General features: G+C 40.6%; 1 protein-coding gene and 1 pseudogene across 2 annotated transcripts in view; one reads left to right on the forward strand and one right to left on the reverse strand.

The window, feature by feature from the left end:
- Nucleotides 1-20,423, forward strand: part of LOC121433360 — a 43,193-nt pseudogene extending 22,770 nt beyond the window's left edge.
- The window catches only part of Cmklr2 (chemerin chemokine-like receptor 2), a 58,106-nt gene that overhangs the window by 24,627 nt on the left and 12,917 nt on the right, over nucleotides 1-20,562 (reverse strand). The window lies entirely within an intron of this gene.

The following is a 20,562-nucleotide window of genomic DNA, read 5'->3' on the forward strand; positions in this document are numbered from 1 at the left end:
GGAATAAACATGGAGGAAGAATCAAAAATCCAGTAGGAAATAGGAAACATATATTTTGGCAGACTTCTATAAATGATCAAAGGCCAAAGCTAAGAGTGATTATAAATAACATTGTAATTGAGTGATTACTGAACAGAGTTGCTAAAGTGACTATCATTACTCCAGAATCTTGGCATCCAAATTGGCCTCTATGGGAGGTAGATGTTCAACTACTAGGTATTGGAACCTTATCACAAGTGAAACAAAGAAGGAGATGGATTGAATGCATAGGAACAGAAGGACAGAGAGGAAGGCCGAGGCCATATGTGGCTAACATTACAGTGACTTTACAAAGTCGTAACCTGCTGCAGCAATGGGATACCCAGATCAACATTCCTGCAGTCCTAGAAACTCATGTTTCCAGGAAGGAAATTATAAGATACTATAACAAAAGGTCACCAGCCATTCAGGCTGTACAATAACACAAAACAACTAGCAAACCTTCAGTGGTATCAACAGCCCTACTTTTAAAATGGTTAACCGAGGAGCCCATATGGGTTAAACAATGACCTTCAACTGCAGGCTTTAGAGCTGGTAAAAGAGCAACTAGATGCTCACCATATTGAAGAATCAACCAACCCTTGGAATTCTCCTGTATTTGTTGTTAAAACGAAATCTGGTAAATGGAGAATGGTGACAGATCTAAGAGCTGTCAACAAGGTAATTCAACCTATGGACCCCCTACAATCTGGAATTAGTTTTTCTTCCCTATTACCTAAAGGATGGTCTCTTAAAGTTATTGATTTAAAAGATTGTTTCTTGCTGGATGGTGGTGGCGCATGCCTTTAATCCCAGCACTTGGGAGGCAGAGGCAGGCGGATCTTTGTGAGTTCGAGGCCAACCTGGTCTACAAGAGCTAGTTCCAGGACAGGGACCAAAAAGCTACAAGAAACCCTGTCTCGAAAAATCAAAAAAAAAAAAATTGAAAAAGATTGTTTCTTCACTATACCTTTACAAAAAAAGGACAGAGGAAAATTTTATCTTCACAGTGCCTACTTATTAATTCTCAGCCTACTAGAAGATATCAATAGACTGTCCTTCCACAGGGATGCTCAACAGCCACATCCTGTGCCAATACTTTGTAAGTCAGCCATTGGAAATGATATGTAAACAGTTTCTTAATCTATAATTTACCATTACATGAATGACATTTTGCTATCTGTTTCTAATACAGATACTTTAGAAATAATGTTTGAAGAAGGAAAATTTTGCCAAAATGGGGATTACACACTGATTCTGAAAAAATACAAAGAGGAGATTCTATCAATGACCTAGATTATAAAATAGGTTTAAAGAAAATTAGAACATAAAAATCTCAATTTAGGGGAGACTGACTGTGGACTCTTAATGACTTTCAAAGATTGTTAGAAGATATTTCCAATCTACAACCCATTGTTGGGATAACACCTGTTCTAATAATTCACTTAAACAAAACCTTAGATGGTGACAAAGACTTAAATAGTCCTAGAAAATTAACAGTTGAAGCTAAGGAAGAATTACCTTTGGTTGAAGAGAAATTACAGGAGGCGCATGTGGATCAGGTGAATCCAAATCTTAATTTCATTCCAGCCATATAGACTTTTAGATTTTCCCCTACAGGATTTTTAATGCAGAGGAAAGATATTATCTTTAAAAGGCTCTCTTTACCACATAAACTAAGTAAAAAATTAAAAACTTATGTGCAAAAGATCTCTGAATTAATTAAAAAAGGAATAGACCCAGTGGGGATTATAGTGCCTTTTACTACTGATGAAATTAAAAAATTATGGGAAGATAATAAACTCTGGCAAAGAGCTTGTGCTAATTTTTTTAGGAGAGATTAATAACAATTATTCCAAAAGTGATAAACTTAACCTTATAAAGAGAACTTCTTGGATTCTTCCTTGTATTATATGTGACACACCAATAACTGGAACCCATACATTCTATACTGATGCAAATAAATCAGAAAAGGCAAGTTACAAATCAAAAGATTTAAGTAAGGTGGAACAAAGCTCATATAATTCTGTCCAAAAGGCAGAATTATATGCTATTCTCACGGTACTAAGGAATTTTAAAGAACCTCTCAATATAGTTACTGATTCGCAATACGCAGAAAGAGTTGTTTTAGATATTGAACTCCTGAATTTTTACCAGATGATACATAATTGACTTCATTATTCATTCAGGTTTGAGATATAATCAGAATAGGCTTTGTCCTATGTACATAACACAATCCAATCCCATACGGGTCTGCCAGGTCCTCTAGCACAAAGAAATGCAGAAATCAATCAATTATTGATTGAAAGTGTGCTGGAGGCCTCAGAATTTCATAAAAAAAATCATGTCAATAGCAAAGGTTCAAAGAAAGAATTTTTTATTACATGGCAACAAGCTAAGGCGATTATAAAGAGATGTCCTACTTGCTTTTTCTATAACCAAATACCGCTACCTTCAGGGACAAATTCAAAGGGTATTCAAAGGAATGAGATCTGGCAGATGGATGTGTTCCACTTTGCAGATTTTTAGGAAAATTAAAATATGTAAACCACACCATTGACACTTATTTAGGTTTTCATGGGCAATCGCTTTGGGCTCAGAAAAGGCTGATTCAGTAACCATTCATTTATTAGAAGTTATTACCATCATGGGTATACCTGCAAAAATAAAGAGAGATAATGGTCCGGCATATGTCTCTAAGAAAATGAAAGAGCTTTTTTTGCTTATTATAATATAAAGCATATTACAGGCATACCAAACAATCCTACAGGTCAGGCAGAGGCAGTTATAGAAAGATCAAATCGAACTATAAAGGGTATGTTAAACCAACAGGAAGGGTTGGAAAATACCCCCGAAATAGACTGCATAATGCTTTATTAACCTTGAATTTTCTTAATGCTAATGAGAAAGGAGCAATGGCAGCAAAGAGACATTGGATAATACAGAAAAACTTCTGAATTAAATCAGCTGGTGTATTTCAAGGATGTGTTGACCTTACAATGGAAAGCAGGAGATGTGCTACGTTGGGGAAGGGGTTTTGATCTTATTTCCACAAAAGAAGAAAAAGTATAGATACCATCAAAATTAATAACAATTTGGTTTGAAAAGGAGAAACCTCTTGAAAAAGGGAAGTGACAACTCATCCACAAAGGAGACAATCATACAGGTGGTAAGGAAACCTTATAAGGGTGGGACAAGGTTCTGTTCTTGTCTTCACAGAAAAATACTCATCTTCAAAAAGTCAAGAGACCTTGGACATTTAGATGCCTAAAGAAGAAAAGAAAACAATCCTGAAAGGATCACCAAGCAAAGAGAAATCTGACTTATGAGGACAGGTCATCTGCAGGATAAAATTTCATTACCTGATCATATATGTTTTTCCACTTCTCAGTATAATAATAATCATGACTCACTTAAAAATCAAAGCTTGCTTTGGAGTTGGACCATGGCTATCCCTAAATCTAAGTATGTTGTTAAAAGAAAAATTCAGAGTTTCTGTCTCATGTCAGGATCCATCTGGTAGAGGACAGAAAGAAGAAAGAATTTAGGAAAAATTTTACCTCTCTCCACATCTATTTTTGTCTCTAGCATACCTTTCATTGAATATATATCTATATGAATAATATTTGAGTTTTCTACAATAAACAACAACATTTTCCTGTAGTAATCTTTGAAATTTCCAGGAAGAAGGTGGGCTCCACCAGAGTGACTCCACCTGGCTGATATGACATCGTGATGCTGATAGTGCTACTTTAAGATCAGTTTTGCTCTAGAAGGTTCCAAGTTGGTTAGTTGAAATGGTGCACCTTCTTACAACGTTCTGGCCAGAGCTTCAAATGAGAATTTCAGAAAAATCCTATCGACTACTTGGAGACTATTTTCAATTATACCAGACAATAATCTTGAAACTTAACTATTATTTTACTTTTACAGGATCCCATAGAAAGAACATTGCCTCCATGACAGCTGGAAGTAATTCTAGAAGACAGTGTCTCCTCTCCTAACAAAGTTTGCCCTCAGGGTTAAGGACATCAATTAGGGATTGATTATAACTGGTATAGAGATGGGGGTTGGGGTGGAAATTATGTAGGCCCAGGTATCTTCTTTTAAAAAAAGGGAAGGGATTCGGTGGGATAATAGGTAGATTAGTGTGAGCTTAGTCACACTAATAATAATAGTAATAGAGTGAATACTGGTGACCATTTCCATTGGTATAGATTCTTGTATATTGATACAAATTCAAATTATATTTGTTAAGGTGAATTTGCTCCTATTTCTATTTATAATACTTGTACATCTATGAAAAGTTATTTTGTCATATTGGATGCATGCATGCTTCTACCTCTGCTTAAGTTATTTTGTATATTGATATAATTTTAGAATTTATTTATCATATTGCACTATACATTTCTACCTCTGATCAAGATACTTATACATTATTTACATTTTGAGGTCATTCTCCTCATTTGTTGCATAGTTGTTTAAAGATTTTTTAATATTCTAATATGAGGCCTTACACTTTAAGCTATATAGGTATTAAGAATTATAGGTCTCCCAAGGCACCTAATTAAAAATAAATGTTTAAAAAAATAGCATTGTGATCAGGTATTGGGCACATGCCTATAATGTCAGCACATGGAAGGTGAAGACAGGAAAATCAGAAGTTTGAAGAACTTCTTCAGAGCTTCAGCATTCACTACAGAGCTTGTTGGAGGCCATCTTGAGTTGCATGAGAGCTTGGCCTCAGACAGCAAGGGAAGGGGCTGGAGAGATGGCTCTGCAAATAAGAGAACTAGGTCCTCTTCTAGAGGACCTGGGTTTGATTCCCAACACCTAACGGACAGCTCACACAATCATCTGTAATTCCAGTTTAAGAGGATCCATCCCACTCTTCTGGAGTTCAGAAGCACCAGAGAAGCATGTGATACACAGACAGACATGCACAACACCCAAACACATAAAAATCAATGAACAAAAATTAAAGAAAAAAAAAGGAAGGAAGAAAGGAAGGAAGGAAATAGCAACAGCGATCTTATGTATATGTATATTTGTGAACCTGAATTTTTTTGTACTCGACTAACTCAGGATTGGCTGTTATGTGCCCCTTGGTCAGCACATCGCCCTGTGTGTTTGCTCAATAAATATATCACATCTTAGAAGAATTTTCTAAAAAAAATAATAAATAAAACATATCCCTATCTTTCCAAGGAGTTGGTCTCTGACCCTTGTGGATATTAAAGGCTAGATGTCCACGTCTGTCTCTTAAACACAGTGGTGTCCACAGGCCCTTGGTCTACCCCCCCCCCCCCCGCCTCCAGCACACCAATAGGAAGATCACTGAAGAAATGAGTGAGGGATGCAGCTCAACCTGCTCCCACAAAACTGGGCCAGAAAGCAAAGCAGTCTGTAGGAAAGGCTAAATTATCAAGCAAAGAAAAGAAGCAGAAGGGAGATGGGACAAGGATACAGATTGGGGTTTCCCACTAAGCAGTGGAGATTTATTTACAGTGAATGGAGATACTAAAAACAAGAAGCTACTTCTGCTGAGGCAGGAGAATAAGACAAACAGTCTGATTGATGCTGTCTACCCTGAGGTCCTCACCTGAGGTCCCTGTCTCACTTCTGATGGAACCAAAGAGATTTTTTTATCCTTGACTGTGTAAGCGTACAACTTCTTTGGAAACATGTTTGATACGGAGGGAATTTCACCTCATCATTTTTGAAATGTAAAAGCTTTTGCTTTACTTATTTATTTGGTGTGTGTGTGTGTGTGAGAGAGAGAGAGAGAGAGAGAGAGAGAGAGAGAGAGACAGAGAGAGAGAGAGACAGAGAGACAGAGAGACAGATTGAGAGAGAGTGTGTGTTGGATGGTGTTTAAGACAGCCTCTCATCATGTAGCCCTGGCTGGCCTGGAGTCATGAAGACCAGGTTATCCTCCAAATCACTGATTTATGTTTGCCTCTGTCTCCTAAGAGCTGGGATTAAAAGTGTGCACCACCACGCTTTGCTAAAAGCTTTTTTATTTTAAAGGTAAAATAATTTCTTAGTTTTACCTTTTGCTTTTTAGGGGTTTTGATTTTATTGCTACATTTTATCTGCCGACCTATTTGTGTACTTCGTGTGTGTAGCCATGATTCCACATGTATGTGTGTATGGTGCACGCCATGGTTCTTTCCTTCCACCATTTGGAAAAAGAGAACCAAACAGAGGTCATCAGGCTTTTGGGGAGCTACCTCTATCCACGGAGTCGTCTCATCTGGCCCCTTGGTTTTATTTTGTACTTGTGGACTACCAGATGACACTGGCATATCAAATTATAGGGGCTTTGGGGGGAGACTTGTTCTACCGTTCTCTGTGCTGGGTGAGTGCAGCTCCTGGTGGATCTGATAACACACAACACAAAGCTGTACTGGATGGTCACGGTCACTGACCCTGCCTCAGCATCCACTCTCAGTCTCGGATGGACCTTTACACAGTTGTCCCAGCCTCCCTAGGTGATGGGTAGAGTCCACTGCCTTATACCACCCCGTCCTGGAGCCACCTCCCTAGGGAACAGTTGGATACAATCTATTTGATTTACCCAGTTGACCCTACTCTGGCCAACTCTGTCACCGAGCCCCAGTAGATCCCATCCTGCCCTCTCTAAGCTCCCAACTAGGGCTCCCCCGGAATCCGGCTAGGGTAACATCCTGTGCTCTTCCACTTAGAGGTTCCCCCCACGATTCCTGACCCTGTCCTCCTCTCCTTCTGGCCCCCTCCCACTGTCTGCTCCTCTGTTCTGGGCAGCTTCTCCTTCACACTGGCTCTGCAGGACCCTTGTTCTCTAGGATCTGTAATTACCACAGCGATTCTGTTGTCCCCTGGGCTTTGTTGTCCTGCCTCCTCCTTTCTTACCTGATCTGCACTTGGACCTGGCTCTTTTCTTTCTCCTTAGAAATAAACTGAACAAAAAGCAAACATAACCAGATATAGGTGGTCAACCTTAGGCCTTAACTTGTGGGGGAGGAAGCTGTATGCATCTAGTAGAAACTGTATCTCCTGCTTTAAATTCTGGCCTTTTTCTAAGCATGCAATATAACACAAACACTTCAGATCCTGGGCAGCACAAGCAGCAGCTCTTAGTCAGCCACGCAATCATGAGGGGAAAAAAAAAAGCGGTACTCAGCGCACACAGTGTTGCTAAGCAACCATGTTCAGTAAGTGAGGTGTATTCAATTTGTTTTCAATTAAGATATTTTCAGTTTACAATGTGTTTATTGAGGCGTAATCCCATCATAAATCAAGGATTATGTGCAGAAATAAGTTCCCCCTGTGAAGGACATGCAGTTACAGGTTGAACAGTTTACCATTTAGGCCAAGCTACAGCCGTGTCCAGAGAAAAGCACGCTGAAATATCCATACTACCTCCCTAGGAAGCCTGCCAGTGCAGGGCTGGGACCTCTCCCTGAAACAACTGAATCCTAGGAAGACACACAACAAGCAGGGCCTGACCGCGAGCGAGCAGCCCTCCCCCACCCTTGACCTCCTGTGTGCCCTGCCGTGGGGGAGGCGGCTCTTATGCAGGAGTCCTGTCACTCTGCCTTTATAGCTGAGCCCAGGGCCTCAGCTGCTGGTTGCCCACCCTGTCCCCCTCCAAGTGTTTTTGTCGCCATTATCAAAGTAAATCCTCCCAAAGGATGCAAGGCGAACCCTCCACTGGACCCCAGAGAGGCCCTAGACTTACAAAAGAAAGAAACAGGGGCTTTACATCCTACGCACGGAAAGCCAGTGAACCTACATTAGATTTCCAAGTTTCCAAGTTTTAATTCCATCCCCAGTGAAGCTGAGGGTTGAGAATATGCAGAAAATGAATTCTCATTGTAAGGACACAAGGAGAATTTGTCTTCCGGGACTGCAGCGCAGGGAAGAATATTGGGACTGGACAGAATTTTACCATGTAGCTCAGGCTAGTCTCAGACTCTCATCCCCTTTCCTCTGCCTCCTGAGTATCTGGAGGATAGGTTTGACCTACTATGCTCCTCAAATGGATACTCATTTCCCCCTCCTTCTTTTCAGTAGTGGGAATTGAACCCAGACCTTATGCACCCTAGACATGCTACCTGCATTCTACCCTAAGACTCTACCCTTAGCCAGCATGAGAATTACCCACAATAGGAAACCAAGCAATCACCATGGAAGAAACAGGGCAGAAGCTGCCTTCTTAGCATCTGTTGCTCTTTGCATCCCTGACATAGGAGCTCAAAATGGACAACAGACATTTTGTGCCATCACTTTAAGTATGGCAGGTAACCATCCAAAGAGAGGGCAGGAAACGTCAACCACCTAGAAACACAAGGCGTTCTAAAGATTTTACTCAGAGTCCAAAATAAAACAAATGGGTGGGACTGTGATGTCACGGTCATACCTCTGAATTTGAACATCAGCAGAACAAAGTAAGGTGCTATGTGTGTATGTGTGTCTCTGTGTGTGTCTCTGTGTGTGTATGTCTCTCTGTGTGTGTCTGTGTATCTGTGTGTGTCTCTGTGTATGTGTCTTTGTGTATGTCTGTGTGTGTGTCTGTGTATCTGTGTGTGTCTGTGTATCTGTGTGTGTCTGTGTGTGTGTCTTTGTGTATGTCTCTGTGTGTCTATGTATGTGTGTCTGTGTGTGTATGTCTGTGGGTGTGTGTCTCTGTGTATGTCTGTGTGTGTGTCTGTGTGTGTGTCTGTGTATCTGTGTGTGTCTCTGTGTGTGTGTCTGTGTGTATATGTCTGTGGGTATGTGTCTCTATGTATGTCTGTGTGTGTGTCTGTGTGTGTATATGTGTCTGTGTGTGTCTATGTATGTGTGTGTGTGTCTGTGTGTGTCTCTGTGTGTGTGTGTGTGTGTGTGTGTGTGTGTATCTGTGTTTGGTTTTTCAAGACAGAGTTTCTCTGTAGTTTTGGAGCCTGTTATAGATCAGGCTGGCTTCAAACTCACAGAGATCCACCCGCCTCTCTCTGCCTTCTGAGTGGTGGGTTAAAGGTGTGTGCGGCCACTGCCTGGTGTGTGTGTGTGTGTGTGTTTGTGTGTTAGGGTGATTTAGCTCTGTTGCCATTCCCCATTTCTTGTTACAGGCTAGATACTGAATCTAAGAATTGTGGCTTCAGGTGGATTCAAAATCAAAATATAAATCTAAATCAAAACAAAGTCTATAAAGTGTGTGGGTGTGTGTGTGTACGGATGTCAAATAGCTTCAAAATCAAATTGGAAAGAATTTATATTTACAAAAGAATGGCATTCTTAAATGGCAATTTAGAATCACACTCCTGCAATTAAAATGTTTTGAACATTTTAAATTGCACCTCAGCACCATTTCTTAGGAGAATTACTTCCTTGCTCTTGGCTCCCGCTGCCACAGTTCCTGTGCTCTGTCAGATTTTAGGTTGTGGGCGTCCAATATTCCTAATAGGCTTATGGTAATGTACTATGAACAAACAAAAATCTAGCAAGCCATGTAGATGACATTAAATTGTAAATTGACAGCTTACTGACATTTGAAAGTACTAATACTGGATATCTTCCTAAAAAAAATCTTTCTTCAACTTTTACACAGGAAAGTTACTGTTGTTTTAAGAAGAGTCATAACTACAAGGTTTGCCTTTAGCTCACAAAGTAAGAATGGTGCCACAGTGCACACCTTTAATCCCCACGCCTTTAATGCCCACACTCAGGAGGCAGAGGCAGGTGAATTTTAGTGAGCTGTGGGCTTGCCAGGGCTACACAGTGAAACCCTCCCCCCCCCCAAAAGTTTATAAATAAATGAAAAAATTTTAAAAGATTAAATTAATTAAATTAAAGAAAAATTTCAATTCAGTATGTTAAGAATTGTGGCTGGGTGGAGGTGCTGCAGACAGATCTCTGAGTCTGAGGCCAGCCTGTTCTATGGAGGCCCCAGGGCAAGCTTGGTGCACACCTGTTAAGATAGGCCCTACAGACCAACAAAAAGGTAGGCCTGAGTCTCAGTTTACCCTAAGACATACCTGTTTCCAAGAAAGCCCACAAACTGAGACCACTTCAGGCTCCACCCAGAGACAGACCATCCAAAGGAAATTGCTACCATTCCAACCATTGTTGATAGGATCACCTGCCAGCACACAGCTGTCGCTTTTCACCAGGACACCCCTAGACAAATGTCAGCCAACCAGTGGTCTTGAACCTTAGAAATCCCTCACTCCCACCTTTGCTATTATAAAAACCCAACCCCAACTAAGCTGGGGCTCTCTAATCGTGTGCCAATACATTGGGAACATGGAGAATCCCAGTCCATGAACTTGTGTCAGAATAAAGAAAGAATAAAGGCTCTTTGCTTTTACATATGGTACTTGGTCTCCTTGTTGGTTTTTTGGGGACTATGCAAATCTGGGTATAACATTTGGGGGCTTGTCCCAGATAACCCAAGCCCACGAAGACTACGAAACTATGATAAAGAACATTCATTTGTAAAGGAAGCACACTTTACCACCCGAGAACCTTCAGCCTAAGCGGACGGTAAGTTTTCTGTGTTTTGTTTTGTGTCTCACGTCTTTCTGTTTGGATATCTTTCTGTCAGTGGGCCCAGAATCTGTAATCTGGTGAAATTGTAAGTGCTTGTTGATGGTCTACGTAGACCGGCAGAAAGATCACAGAGTGGGTACCAGGGGAGATGTTCCCGGTGCGACCATTCTCTATGAGAGTGGATCTCTCTAGTTTCTGCAGACAGATGTGCAGGTTGCTCCCAGCATCTCCGTCTCAGTTCTGCCTCGTGGCACCAGGAGGACTGTTGTCTGTTGATTGTACAGTGTGCTGTTACGTTTTTGTCCTGCGTTAGACGGACGCTGACGACGCGGGGCAGGCTAAGAGTACTCCTGCTCCCCTAACTTTGATTCTGGACCACGTTCAGCACTTTAGAAATAGGGCAAAGAGGGGAAAACTGGAAACTAAAAGGGCACACTTACCATCTTTTCCAAGATATACTGGCCAGCATCCGAAACCTAGTGGCCTACAGAGGCAACCTTTGACCTGCATATCATCTCTAAAACAAAAGACCTGATTTTTGGTGAACCTGGACATGTGGATCAGATTCCTTAGTCACTTGAGAGGAACTTGGATCACATTCTCGCCCTTTGGTTAAAACCTTTTAAATCCACAGGGCCGGTAAACAAGACCTTCAAGGGAGCCAAGTGCTCCCAGAGCTGCAGAGAGTTCTTTGGAGAGTGAAGCTGGGTGCCCCTATGCCCCTATGCACTCCACAGTCCTGACACAGGTCTCCTCAATTCCCAACAGGAGTGGCACCCACAAGTGCCACTGAGATTTACAGATAAGACTGGGAAGTGTGACAGCCTGGGACTGCAAGGCTGCCCAGGAGACCTGGGTACAGCTCACTGGGAAGGGTTCCGAATGAGAACACTGGAGCCAGGAGGCTATCCTGGAGAAGACCGAGAATGTCGCTAGGATGCTCCCCTCCGCAAGCCGCTTGTCACCAGGGATGTTTCCTATTCGTTCTAGCCAACACACCTAATGATAACCCCTGATGCCTCCTTGTGTGACATTTTGTAAAATAGGCTTGAAACGATAAACATGTAGTTCTTGAAAGAATAGAAGGTCCATGTTCAGGAATGGAAGATCACTGATACTCCTGGGAACCCACCTTGGTAGGGGGCAAGAATGGCCACCTAGAGACAGCGCTGCTCACAGGCAACAGGCCTCCTTGCCCCCCGCACCCCATGTTGACCTTAAAGCCAAGGGTTGTTCTATGCCCCCTCTCCCGAGTGATGAAGTCGCTTAATCTAGAAACACAGCGTGCATATCTGTAAATTTATATATATTTAAACTACAAACAGAGCCTGGTCTACAAGAGTGAGTTCCAGGACAGGCAGAGCTGTTTCACAGAGAAACCCTGTCTGGTAAAACAAAAACAAAAACAAAATCAAAAACAAAACACAAAAACCAAAACCAAAAGTAAAGTTCCTGAAGGAATCCTTTTTACAAAAGCTAAAAACTAAAGGAAGTCCTTTTTTTTTTTTTTGTTTTCAAGACACAGTTTCTCTGTAGCTTTGGAGCCTGTCCTGGAACTCGATCTTGTAGACCAGGCTGGCCTCCAACTCACAGAGATCCACCTGCCTCTGTCTTCTGAGTGCTGAGATTAAAGGCATGCGCCACCACCGCCTGGGTAGGAAGTCTTTGATATATCTTTTACTTTTTTTTTAAATTGATAAAGTAATTAATTCTATTTGTTCTTTTCCTGGGGCCTCACTATGGGGAAAAAAAAAACCTCGGTAAATAATTCTGAAATTTCAGTTATGTTTAAAAGTTCCCTGTAATAGTATCAGGCTCACCTCCACTGGAGAAGGCATGAACCAGCCACCACCACTGGAGCAGGCCTGAGCCAAGACCACTGCTGCCTGAGCAGGCCCCAGCAGGCCCATGGCAGTGAGCTCGGCAGAAGCAGCCCCAAGCAAGCAACCTCCAGGGGAGCAGGCCTGAATGACCCTCAGGGAGCGCTAAGCGACCTCTGTGGGGTGACTGAAACCTTGGCCTTGACTGTACCATGAGGAGCAACCATCTGAGCACTGGCACTGATCCACTGGCACCTGGATGATTGATCACCAGAGACACAGACAGTCCCAACTATACCAATCAGAGGAAAAGATGGGTAGACATGGTAAGAACATACTCAAACACTACAAAGAGCAATACAGGACCAATAAAAACTAGTGGCCTTACAACAGTAAGGCTTGAACAACCAAATATAGATGAAGCAGAAGAAATTGACCTAAATAATAACTTTAGGAGAATGTTTAAGGCCCTTAAAGAGGAAATAAAACACTCCCTCAAAGAAATAGATGAAAAGACAAACAAAAAAATTGGAACAAATCCCTTAAAGAAAACCAAGAAAAAAAAAAACAAACAGGGGAAAGAAACAAAGACTTGAAAACCAAAACAGAGACAATAAAGAAAACACCAACTGAGGGAATTATAGAAATGGAAATTATAAGAAAACAATCAGGAACCACAAATGCAAGCATAAACAGCAGAATACAAGAGATGGAAGAAAGAATCTCAAGCACTGAAGATACAATAGAGGAAATAGACTCATCAGTTAAAGAAAACATTAAATCTAACAAAAACTTAAACAAAAATATCCAGGAAATATGGGACACCATGAAAAGACCCAAATCAAGAAAAATAGGTTTAGAAGAAGGAGAAGAACTCCAGCTCAAAGGCACTGAAAATATAGTCAACAAAATCATTGAAGAAAGCTTTCCTAACTTAAAGAAAGATATGTCTATGAAGATACAAGAAGCTTTAAACAAAACACCAAATAGACTGGATTAAAAAAAAAAAAGAGTTCCTGGGCTGGAGAGATGGCTCTGTGGTTAGGAGCACTGGCTGCTCTTTTAGAGGTCATGAGTTCAATTCCCAGCAACCAGATGGTGGCTCACAACCATCTATAATGAGATCTGGTGCCCTCTTCTGGCATGTGGGCATACATGGAGGCAGAATGTTATATACATAATAAATAAATAAATCTTTGAAAAAAAAGTTCCCTTGTCACATAATAATCAAAACAGTAAACATATAGAATAAAGAAAGAATATTAAGAGCTGCAAAGAAAAAAGGCCAAAGTAACATATAAAGGCAGACATATCAGAACTACACCTGACTTCTCAGTGGAGACAATGAAGGTCAGAAGGTCCTAGTCAAGCATTATGTAGACATTAAGAGACCACAGATGCCAGCCCAGATTACTACACCCAGCAAAACTTTTAATCACCATAGAAGGAAAAAACAAGATATTCCATGACAGAACCAGATTTAACCAATACCTAGCCACAAACCCAGCCCTACACAAAATAAGAGAAGAAAAACTCCAACCTGAGGAAGTTGGCTACACCAACAAAAACACAGATGGTCTCACAGCAGCAAATCCCAAAGAAAGGAAAACCACATACAATAACATCACCAATAATGAAAACTAAAATAACAGGAGCTAGCAATCACTGGTCATTAATACTCCTTAATATGAATGGACTCAACTCACCTACAATAAGACACAGGCTAACAGTTTGGATACAGAATCCATCCTTCTGCTGGATACAAGAAACACACCTCAACTTCAAAGACAGACATTTCCTCAGAGTAAAGGGTTGGGAAAAAATTTTCCGATCCAATGGACCTAAGAAACAAGCTGGTGTAGCTATTCTAATATCTAACAAAATAGACTTCAAACTAAAATCAATCAAAAGAGACAAAGAAGGACATTTCATATTAGTCACAGGAAAAATCCATCAAGAGGAAATCTCAATACTGAACATCTATGTCAAAAATACAAGGGCACACTCATATGTAAAAGAAACACTACTAAAGCTTGAATCACACATTAAACCCTACACACTAATAGTGGGAGACTTTAACACCTAATCTCACCACTGGTCAGAAAGAATATTAACAGAGAAATAAGAAAACTAACAGATGTTGTGACTCAAATGGACTTAACAGACATCTATAGGACATTCCATCCAAACATGAAAGAATACACCTTCTTCTCAGCACCTCATGGAAGCTTCTCAAAAATTGACCACATACTAGGTAATAAAGCAAATCTCAACAGATACAAAAAAAAAGTGGAATAACTTCATGTATTTTATTGGATCACTATGTCTTAAAATTGGAATTCAACAGCAACAATAATTCCAGAAAGTCCACAAACACATGGAAATTAAACAATGCTCACATGGATCATCAAGAAAAAATAAAGGAAGAAATTAAAGACTTCCTAAAATTTAATGAAAATGACCATACAATATAACAAAATTTATGGGACACAATGAAAGCAGTTTTAAGAGGATAGTTCATAGCACTAAATGCATACATAAAGAAGCTGAAAAAAAAAATCCCACACTAGCCGGGCGATGGTGGCGCACGCCTTTAATCCCAGCACTTGGGAGGCAGAGGCTGGCGGATCTCTGTGAGTTCGAGACCAGCCTGGTCTACAGAGCTAGTTCCAGGACAGGCTCCAAAGCCACAGAGAAACCCTGTCTCGAAAAACCAAAAAAAAAAAAAAAAAAATCCCACACTAATGAGTTAACAGAACATTTGAAAACTCTAGAACAAAAACAAACAAACAAACAAAAAAAAAAAAAACCAAACAACAAATGACCCAGGAAGACTAGATGGCAGGAAATAATCAAATTAATAGCTGAAATCAACAAAATAGAAACAAAGAAAACAATACAAAGAATCAATGAGACAAAGAGCTGTTTCTTCGAGAAAATCAACAACACAGACAATCCTTTATCTGAACTAACCAAAAGGCAGAGAGAAAATATCAAATTAACAAAATCAGAAATGAAAAGGGGGCATAACAACAGACATGGAGGAAATCCAGAGAATCATATTTCCTATGATTCATATTTTAAAAACATGTACTCTAAAAATTGGAAAACTTAAAGGAAATGGACAAATTTCTGGATAAATATCAATTACCAAAATTAAATCAAGACCAGATAAGCAAATTAAACAGATCTATAACTGCTAAAGAAATAGAAAGTCATTAAAAGTCTCCCCCCCCCCCCCCGCCAAAAAAAACCCCAGGACCAGATGGTTTCAGCTCAGAATTCTACAAGATTTTCCAAAGAAAAACTAATACCAATAATCCTCAAATTATTCTACACAATTGAAGCAGAAGGAACATTACTAAACTCTTTTTATGAGGCTACAATTACCCTGATACCAAAACCACATAAAGACGTTACTAAGAAATAGAATTACAGACAAATATCACTCATGAACATTGATGCAAAAATACTAAATAAAATACTGCCAATCAAATCCAAAAACACATCAGAGTCATCATCCACCATGATCAAGTCGGCTTCATCGCAGAGGTCCAGGGTTGGTTCAACATATAAAAGTCTGTCAACGTAATGCACCATATAAACAAACTGAAAAATAAAAACCACATGATCATCTCATTAGATGCCAAAGAAGCTTTCAACAAAATACAACATCCCTTCATAATAAAGGTCTTGGAGAGAACATACCTAAACATAATAAGGGCAATATACAGCAAGCCAACAGCCAATATCAAACTAAATGGAGAGAAACTCCCAGCGATTCCACTGAAATCAGAAACAAGACAAGGTTGTCAACTCTATCCATTTCTATTCAATATAGTCCTTGAGGTTCTAGCAGGGTAATAAGACAACAAAAGGAGGTCAAGGGGTTACAAATTTGAAAAGAAGAGGTCAAACTTTCATTATTTGCTGATGATATGATAGCTAACATAAGTAAGTAACCTCTAAAATTTTACCAAGAAACTTCTACAACTCATAAACACCTTCAGGAATGTAGCAGGAAACAAGATTGAATAAAAAAAAAAATCAGTAGCCCTCCTTTACACGGATGATAAGTGGGCTGAGAAAGAAATCAGAGAAATAGCACCATTCACAATAGCCACTAATAGCATAAAATACATCAGAGGAACTCTAACCAAACAAGTGGAAAACCTGTATGAAAGGAACTTGAAGTCTTTGAAGAAATAATTTGAAGGAGATACCAGAAAATGGAAAGATCTCCTATGCTCTTGGCTAAGTAGAATTAACACAGTAAAAATGGCAACTTACCAAAAGCAATGTACAGATTCAATGCAATGCCCATCAAAATCCCAGCGAAATTCTTCACAGACCTCAAAAGAACAATACTCAATTTCATATGGAAAAGCAAAAAACCCAGCATAGCCAAAATAATCCAGTACAATAAAGGAACTTCTGAAGGCATCACAATCCCTGACTTCAAACTCTACTGTAGGGCTACAGTACTGAAAACAGCCTGGTACTGGCGTAAGAACAGACAGAAGGACCAATTGAACAGAATCGAAGACTCAGATATCAATCTATACACCTACGAACACCTAATTTTTGACAAAGAAGCAAAATATATTAAAGGGAAAAAGAAAGCACATCCAGCAAATGGCATAACTGGATATCAACATGTAGAAGAATGAAAATAGATCCTTATCTATCACCAGGAACAAAACTCAAGTCCAAATGATCAAAGACCTCAACATAAAGCAAACCACACTGAACCTCATAGAAAAGAAAATGGGAAGTACACTTGAACACTTTGGCACAGGAGATCACTTCCTAAATAGAACCCCAGTAGCACAGACACTGAGAGAAACAATTAATAAATGGGACCTCCTGAAACTGAAAAGGACATAGTCAACAGGATCAAATGGCATCCTACATAATGGGAAAAGATCTTCACCAACACCACATCAGACAGAGGGCTGATGTCCAAAATATATAAAGAACTCAAGAAACTGGTCATCAAAAGAACAAATAATCCAATAAAAAGATGGGTACCTATCTAAACAGAAATCTCTCAACAGAGGAATCTAAAATGGCTGAAAGACAATTAAGGAAATGTTCAACATCCTTAGTCATCAGAGAAATGCAAATCAAAACAACTCTGAGATTCCATCTTATACCTGTAAGAACGGCCAAGATAAAAAAAAAAAAAAACACTGATGACAATTTATGCTGCAGAGGTTGTGAGGAAAAGGGAACACTCCTGCATTGCTGGTGGGAATGTAAGCTGGTACAGCCGCTTTGGATGTCAGTGTGGCGATTTCTCAGAAAATTAGGAAACAACCTACAAATAGACCCAGTAATACCACTTTTGGGTATATATCCAAAGGATGATCAATCGTGCCACAAGGACATGTGCTCAACTATGTTCATAGCAGGTTTGTTTGTCATAGCCAGAACCTGGAAACAACCTAAATGTCCCTCAACTGAAGAATGGATAAGGAAAATGTGGTACATTTACACAATGGAGTACTACTCAGCAGAAAAAAGCAACGACATCTTGAAATTTGCAGGCAAATAACTGGAGCTAGAAAATATAGTGAGTGCCAGGCAGTGGTGGCACACGCCTTTAATCCCAGCACTCGGGAGGCAGAGGCAGGCGGATCTCTGTGAGTTCGAGACCAGCCTGGTCTACAAGAGCTAGTTCCAGGACAGGCTCCAAAACCACAGAGAAACCCTGTCTCGAAAAACCAAAAAAAAAAAAAAAAAAAATATAGTGAGTGAGGTAACCCAGACACAGAAGAACAAATGTCACATGTTCTCACTTATAAGTGGCTTTTAGACATAAAGTAAAGAAAGCCAGCCTACAGTTCATAACCCCAGAGAACCTAGACAACAATGAGTAACCTAAGAGAGACAAACATAGATCTTAACTCCATGGGACATAGAAAGGGACAGGCTCTCCTGAGTAAATTGGGAGCTTGGGGATCTTGGGAGAGAGTAGCATGGGAGGAGAGAGGAAAGAAGGGGAGTGGAGAAAAATATATATCTCAATAAAAACAATGAAAAAATATTTAAACTGCAAACAGCATGATCATATTTGGTTTATATTTAGTACACAAAAGCACCAAACGTTATACAATTTAACAAGAGCCAAATGAAAAGATGCATTTTGCTCAATATCCTTAGAATTAAAATGAACACAATACAAGAGTCACAATTGTATTACTGTGTCTAATAATGCCAATGTTCTATCTTAATTTATCAGCGTTATTTTAGCACTGACTAATAAAATGCATCGTTTACAGAGCGTTCCACTCAGAATCAGATTTTCACATACACCAGGGAGACCCCTTAGCTTTGTTTCTTTGCAGCCCTAAGTTGGTGCAAGTGTTTTTGAGTCCTGAGAAACGGCACACTTGTCTTTCACTATCTGTGCTGATGGTCTCTCTGAATTCTCCTAAAAGGCTGTAGTGTTTTGTCTGTAGCAGTCTTTAAACTCACTCATTGGCCTGAAAGACAGTTTCCTTCCCTGTAAAACTGTATGGCTTCCAAATGATTCACAGCAAAGCACATGCAGTTTTGATGTACCCGTTCAAGGACAACTTTTATACTTTCCATTTGCAACATGCGCTGATAACAAAAAGGGCTTTTAAAACATATTGTCCTTGAATTTCTACATTGTGTCTTACGATCCGGTGCCCCAGTTCGGTACACATATCAAATACAAATTCTATGTAGTTCAGCTGTCTTGACCAGCTCATAGAGAGCCTGGTCTAAATTGCCAGCACTAAAAACTAACAAAAACAAAAACCCAAATACTGGGCTTGGGAGATAAGGAACTTCCTTGCTGAGTTCAGTTGCTGAAATCACAAGCAGGGGGAGAAAACCAAGTCCCACAAGTTGTCTTATGACTTCCACACAAACACTGTACCACACGCACACATGAACACACGGAGAAAAACAATCAAACGAATGTTAATTACAGCAACGACAAAATCTTCCACATCGAACTAAGCATTTGTAAAGCTGATTTTCAAGTGTTTCAAGCAGCTGTGTATCTGACGAACAAACAGAATCACTGCGAAAAACATAACCAAGAAATTACACAGTTGCTTGCTAGGTATATCCAATCAGATCCAAGAGCGCCCACAGCTCAGGCCAGACCCTGTTGGGCAAAGGGGAGGTGCCCAGCCCAGTCCAGGTTCTATCCGCTGCAGACATCGACCCAGGGGTTCTGGTAACCAACAAACATACAGCATCTCCTCTGGTACAGTGAGGATCTAGGATCAGAAGATCAAGAGACAGTGAACTGGAGACTAGTCTACACAAACAGGGATGAATCACAGAGGGAGACCTGCTTTTTGCTCAAAAGTGTAAAAAACTCCAAGGTCCCTAGGGCCCCTCACAGATCTACTGATTGGACTAATACTGGCCCGCTTCGACAGAGGATTGAGTAACTTCTACCAGAGTGTGGCCATGGACCAAATCCAGCGTAGAGTGGGTGTTTTATGAAAGCTTCAGATGGGAGAACATTGTCTAGGAACTTTGCTGCAAGTGGAAGGGGATGTTAAAGACTTGGTTTCCTCATATGGCTGCCCAGACCTCATCCTTAGGAGGTAGCAAGCATCCAACAAACAAGCACTTTCCAAGTCACCACAGTGACTCAGTTGCTTCCTTCTCCTGCGCCTCATGGAGAAGATAGGCCACACATAGATAGGATGTTCTGTGTCGAAACCAAAGCAGCCCTGGCATCTGACACAATGGCCAGCTATGAACCTCACCTGGATTCATAGCCCTCCCATTTGTAGCGCTCCCTCAGTCCCCCATTTGTAACTCCGCCTCCAGCCACAGTTCCCAAGGCACTGCAGCCAGCATTGGTGTCACCCTTGTCCTCCAGAAGAGAGGAACACCCTTCACCCACTCTGCCCCAGGCACTCCGATCCCACCAGCTGCTCTGTCTCCTGTCAGCCCCATGACCTGAAGAAACCATCTGGAGAGGGGCCTTGCTGCCACAGTTTACCAGTAATGCTGCTGCCATCAGATTGGAGCTGCACCTTCTGTCCCCCTGCTCTACCTGCCCCAGAGAGATGATTAAGGACACCTGGAGCCACAGCTGACCAGCCATCCTGCAGGTGCCCAGGTCCTTAGCCCCTGGCTCAGCTTTACAACTGTCCTCTGATGTCCAATTTGTGTAAATACTATGTTTATGTGTATTTTAATTGACTTTTAA

Source organism: Microtus oregoni, unplaced genomic scaffold (genome assembly GCF_018167655.1).
Source record: "Microtus oregoni isolate MIOR12 unplaced genomic scaffold, Mior012 000038F_ref0000394, whole genome shotgun sequence".
Taxonomy (NCBI): Eukaryota; Metazoa; Chordata; class Mammalia; order Rodentia; family Cricetidae; genus Microtus; species Microtus oregoni.